Genomic DNA, 6,000 nt, shown 5'->3' with positions numbered 1-6,000 from the left:
GATTGATTTCCCATATGTGCCTTGACTGGGAGGCCACAGCAGACTGAGTGACCCCTTGCTCGAGCTAGTGACCTTGGGCTCAAGCTGGTGAGCCTTGCTCAAACTAGATGAGCCCACACTCAAGCTGGCGACCTCAGGGTCTCGAACGTGGGTCCTCCACATCCCAGTCCAATGCCCTATCCACTGCGCCACCACCTGGTCAGGCGGTACTTTATTAATTTTTTGTTGCAATAGTGAAGGGGATTGTTTCCTTAATTTCTCTTTCAGACAGTTCATTGTTGGTATATAAAAATGCCACTGATTGCCTGACCGGGCAGTGGCGCAGTGGATAGAACGTTGGACTAGGAAGCGGAGGACCAAGGTTCGAGACCCCAAGGTTGCCAGCTTGAGAGCAGGCTCATCTGGTTTGAGCAAAAAGCTCACCAACTTGGACCCAAGGTCGCTGGCTCAAGCAAGGGGTTACTCAGTCTGCTGAAGGCTCACGGTCAAGGCACATATGAGAAAGCAATCAATGAACAACTAAGGTGTCGCCACGAAAAACTGATGATTGATGCTTCTCATCTCTCTCCATTTCTATCTGTCTATCCCTGTCTATCCCTCTCTCTGCCTCTCTCTCTGTCCCTGAAAAAAAAAAAATAAATAAATTAAATAAAATAAAAATGCCACTGATTTCCACATACTGATTTTATATCCTGGCATCTTGTTGAATTTATTTATCAGGTCCAGTAGTTTTTTTGACTGAGACTTTAGGGTTTTCTATGTACAGTATCATGTCATTGGCAAATAATGATAGTTTTACTTCTTCTTTTCCAATTTGGATGCCTTTTATTTCTTCTTCTTGTCTGATTGCTGTGGCTAGGACTTCTAGAACTATGTTGAATAAGAGTGGTGAAAGGGGGCACCCCTGCCTTGTTCCTGATCTTAAGGGGTTTGCTTTGAATTTTTGCCCATTGAGTATGATGTTGGCTGTGGGTTTGTCATAGGTGGCCTTTATCATGTTGAGGTATGATCCCTGTATTCCCACTTTGCTGAGAGTTTTGATCATAAATGGGTGCTGGATTTTATCAAATACTTTTTCTGCATCTATGGATATTATCATGTGATTTTTCTCCTTCCTTTTGTTTATGTGATGAATCACATTGATTGATTTGCAAATATTGTACCAGCCTTGCCTCCCCAGAATAAATCCCACTTGATCATGATGTATGATTTTTTTCATGTATTGCTAGATCCAGTTTGCTAATATTTTGTTGAGAATTTTAGTATCTAAGTTCATCAGGAATATTAATGGAGAATTTTTAATGGCCATAATAGCCGATTCCTTGAGGCTAGCTCATTATTGGTCATTTTTCCACCCACTTCTTTGGGCTCTAGAATTTGTACATTTTGGAGTGAAGTGCATGTCATAATTCTTTAATGGGTACAAACTGCTTTCATTTGCAAAAATGACACAGAGCCTGGCTTGAAAAATCACTTGTCAGACTTGGGTCATCTGTCCTTGGGGGAATTCCTGAACTGTAGAAATCCTTTTCTAATATTCCAGCAGACACCGCATTTACTCCTGTATCAATGAGTCCTTGGGAAATTCTTCTAGTAGCTATCGCAACACTTCTGTCTTCCTGAACACCGTGGACCACCCAGACCTTCTTGCCTTCGGCTTCCGCGGCTGAGGGGAGCCATCCCGCTTCCACGAACTCCAGGGAGAGACTCAGGCTTGACTCACACACACTGCTCATCTCTGCTGGTGTCATCCTTGCAGACGGAGGCTGTAATTATAGCAATCACTCTGCCGGAGAGACCTGGAGTATCCCCATGATTAATGGAAGAGATTCACTCAAAACACAAGATGTCTCATTTTCTAGTTGGGTGTACAAGCAAAATACCGCAGAAATGTAGCCTCCACCACTCCACTGAAATGTCTCAGCAGGTTTCCTTTTATTCCCAGGCAACTGGAAACAGCAGGGGTGTCTCCTTAGGACCCCAAATTATACTCAGGATGAGGGCAGGGAGGTAGCAGCTAGAGGTCACAGGTAGATTTTCAACAAGTCTTTGGAATATCTACTCTCAGAAGTCATTTTATATACATTCACTGTGGAAAAATTGGAAATTATAGGAAAATATGTAAAAGAAACCAAAAGCCGTCCATAAGCCCACCAGCCACAGATAATCATTATTGGTAATTCCAAGTATCTACCTCTGTCTGTTTTTGACACATACACATCATAGTAAGAACTCACACAAAATATTCTGCTTTTTAACTTTTTTTTGCATTATCCTATGCAATTATGAAATACTGCCAGTCAACGTATATGGAACACCAAGATGAATTTTCCATGCTCTACTGGTATTATTTCATTTAATTCTCCCAAGCACCAGAAGGAAAGATACTTTTAGCTTTTCTATTTTACAGATGAGGAAACAGAGGTGTTCAAATGACTTCCTCAGATCGTTAGTTAACACACAATGGAGTTAGGATTCAAACCCTGGTGGTTTGGCTACAAAGTCATGCTCTTGGCTGCCACCCTGCCAGGCTCTGGTGCCCAGTGCCAGCACCCCCACTGGTGAACCATTGGCCTTGAGTAGGTCCCTGGTCCTTCCCTCCACAGCCTGTGTCGACCTGGCACCGAGCTCTGCTGTGCAAACCTGTTCTGAGCACCTACTGGGTAAGGGGCTGTGGCTGCAGACTTGACAGGCACAGGGTCCTGTCCTCAAGGGTCTCAAAATGTAGTAAGGAGACAGACACCGCTTCCGTAAAGCATGGCTCAGCCAGGGAATTCATGGAACAGCTCCCAGGGGGCACGCTGCGGCCACAGTGAGAGCAGGGACCCGCTATCGGGGCGACCCTGCTGGCCTGGGAGCAGCCCAGCTTTCAACCTCTGGAAGGCGGGCTTGCTTGCCCTTAACAGTTGTGGATCCTCGTGGGGTCGACCTGGCCAGGGTCAGGGCGGTAGCGATCCTTTGAATCAGGCAGTGGAAGCGGCATGGTTCTGGGAGGTGCACTGGTTGCCATGGTGCCCGCTATCAGGAGGGGACCAGCGAGGAGGAAGCCTCTGAGACTCGGCCCCCTCTGCAGGAAGTCCTTGATGGAGGGAGGAGGCGCCCAGGCAGGACCCAGGGCCCAATGCCAGCCCTGGGAGGACGAGGAGGAGGTGCTTCTGCCCACGACCCGGTCTCACACAGGTGGGCTCTGGGGAAGGCTGAGCTCCGAGTGACGAGTGACGAGGCTGCTCCGGACAGCTGATGCCACACTGCCGGCCTCGGCCAGGACTCGCAGTCGAGTGACACGTGGGACAGGCTGGGCTACCGCGGCTGTGCTTGCCCTCTCCCACCGGCCCGAGCGAGCAGAGGGGAGGCAGCGGGCGATGTGGCGACGGGCGATGTGGACATGGCGACGTGGCGACGGCCGATGTGGACATGGCGACGTGGAGATGCTTTGCACAGCGGAAAGCAGCAGGCTGAGGGGAGGGGTCCGTAGGTGTGCTTTGCTGCGAAAAAGTAGGTCAGGCATCTCCATTAACGCACATCTCATGAAAATTGTGCCTGTCCCCCTCTGGGTTGCTGCCTGAGTTGTGTCCCTGTCTTGTCAGAGAAGTGCTAGCATCTGGGAAGCGTCAACGGGGGGCATTTTCCTGCTAGTACCAGCCATGCCCACGACCCCCAGCCATTCCCGCCCGGCAGGTGTGAGGTGGAGAGTGTTCGGGGCAGGGTCTCACTGGACCCACACAGAAGATGGCTGTGTCATCGGGTCATGGCCAGGACCAGGGCAGGGACCCCAGGAGACCTGCTCTGACGCTCCTCCCGCAGACAGATCTCTGCCAGTCCTCCATTGATCAACCCGGCCAGCGTCCAGGAGAAGGTGTGCGCATGCGCACCCCTGGCAGGGCTGCCCTCGGGGCCAGGGTGGGTACACAGGGCAGGGACCCCAGGAGACCTGCTCTGACGCTCCTCCCGCAGACAGATCTCTGCCAGTCCTCCATTGATCAACCCGGCCAGCGTCCAGGAGATGGTGTGCGCATGCGCACCCCTGGCAGGGCTGCCCGCGGGGCCAGCCCCCTGCTACACAGGGCAGGGCGGGTGATGAGTGAGTCGGCCACCAAACAACCGGCACACCAGGGACCGCTTAACCCTGGGGAAAAGGAGTTCTTAAAAACCACACTGCTCGTTACTGCGTTCTCCAGACTCGTGCTTAAGCTGCAGCTGGAGAAAATCAAGTTCTCTGGAAAGAACATCTTGGTACGAATAGTGATTAGATACTAAAAACCAGACACTGTAAAATCCAGACTCTTGAGGGCTTTCCAAAACAGACTTAGATAATCACTGGCTTCAGATAGCAGTGATGTTCCAGAAGCCAGAGCCATAGATGTGAGAACTTGGAAGTCATTTCTAGCTGTAGTATTAACCTATATGATTCAGTATTTTCCAAAATGACCAACATCATTGTGACATAATAAAAACATGAGTCGTTTTCCTGGGCCAATTATATACTAGAATATAAACTGGGACTACAGCTACGTAACCCATTTCAGGGCAGACGCATCCTGATAATTGGGATAGTGTGGATGAGTCTCAAAGTTCTCATAAGTTCAAACCTAATTAGAATGCTTTGAAACCCAAAGGAATTCATTATAAACTATGACTGACATCATTGACTGCTGAAATGTAAAAAATATATATTTTTTTAAAGTGAGAGGAGGGGAGATACAGAGACAGACTCCCACATGTGCCCTGACTGGGATCCACCGGGCAACCCCCATCTGGGGCCAATGCTCTGCCCAGCTGGAGCTGATGCTTGCAAATGAGCTATTTTTAGCACCTGAGGCAGAGGCTCCATGGAGCCATCCTCAGTGCACGGGTCAACACTCTACCACTGAGCCAACTGGCCAGGTCCAAAATATTATTTTTAAAAAATAAATTTGGGCCCTGGCTGGTTGGCTCAGTGGTAGAGCGTTGGCCTGGCGTGCATAACTTCCGGGTTCGATTCCCGGCCAGGGCACACAGGAGAAGCGCCCATTTGCTTCTCCACCCCCCCCCCCTCCTTCCTCTTTGTTTCTCTCTTCCCCTCCCGCAGCCGAGGCTCCATTGGAGCGAAGATGGCCCCGGGCGCTGGGGATGGCTCCTTGGCCTCTGCCCCAGGCGCTAGAGTGGCTCTGGTCGCAACAGAGCGACGCCCCGGAGGGGCAGAGCGTCGCCCCCTGGTGGGCATGCCGGGTGGATCCCGGTCGGGCGCATGCGGGAGTCTGTCTGACTGTCTCTCCCCGTTTCCAGCTTCAGAAAAGAAAAATAAATAAATAAATAAATAAATTTGTTCATTCCTCCTCCATTTCCCCAACTAAAAATCTAGGTTTCCCCAGGAGACCAGATGGCCTTTTAATTTAAGCAGAATTTGCAACTGATGATAAAGTCAAAGACGAACACTTAACAGAAACCAAGTCAGCCTGGACATCTTTTTATTTTCCTGAGCCATGTTGGCGGCCTTTCTGGTAACACGCCCACTCACTCACTGTTGGCATCCTGTTTCCTGTCCCAGGCAGGGTTGGGGTATGAAGCTGGGGCCACAAGCTCTGAAGTCACTAACCTATCCAGAGAGGGAAGAGAGAGCCTTGGAGGCCTCAGGACGTCACTGGGATGCACCACCTTCAGCTCCCTGCCTCCTCTCTATGGTGGCCTCTAGGTGCTTCTGTCTTTTTGCCCATTTTCCCCTCTAAAAGGGATTTTCTAAGAAAGGATTTTAAATGATAGGAATTTGCACTCCCACTCCTAAGGAGAAAGGATTTAGGTTGTTGGATCAGCATCCTTTGTTGAGTAATTCTTCTGAAGGAAATGGGTAAAAAGGAAAGATTGAAACTTAGATCTGGGTGAACAGCTGAGTAGATCTAACTCTGAGTCAGAGTGGTCCGGTTGAGCTGTATAATAGAGTTGGAGAAAAGAGGGAGGGAGGGAGAGAGGAAGGCTGGGAAGGAGGGAGAACAGAGGAGGGAGAGAGACCAGATCTCACATGGT

Source organism: Saccopteryx leptura, chromosome 10, assembly GCF_036850995.1.
Source record: "Saccopteryx leptura isolate mSacLep1 chromosome 10, mSacLep1_pri_phased_curated, whole genome shotgun sequence".
NCBI classification, from domain to species: domain Eukaryota; kingdom Metazoa; phylum Chordata; class Mammalia; order Chiroptera; family Emballonuridae; genus Saccopteryx; species Saccopteryx leptura.
This window is presented reverse-complemented; position numbering follows the sequence as displayed.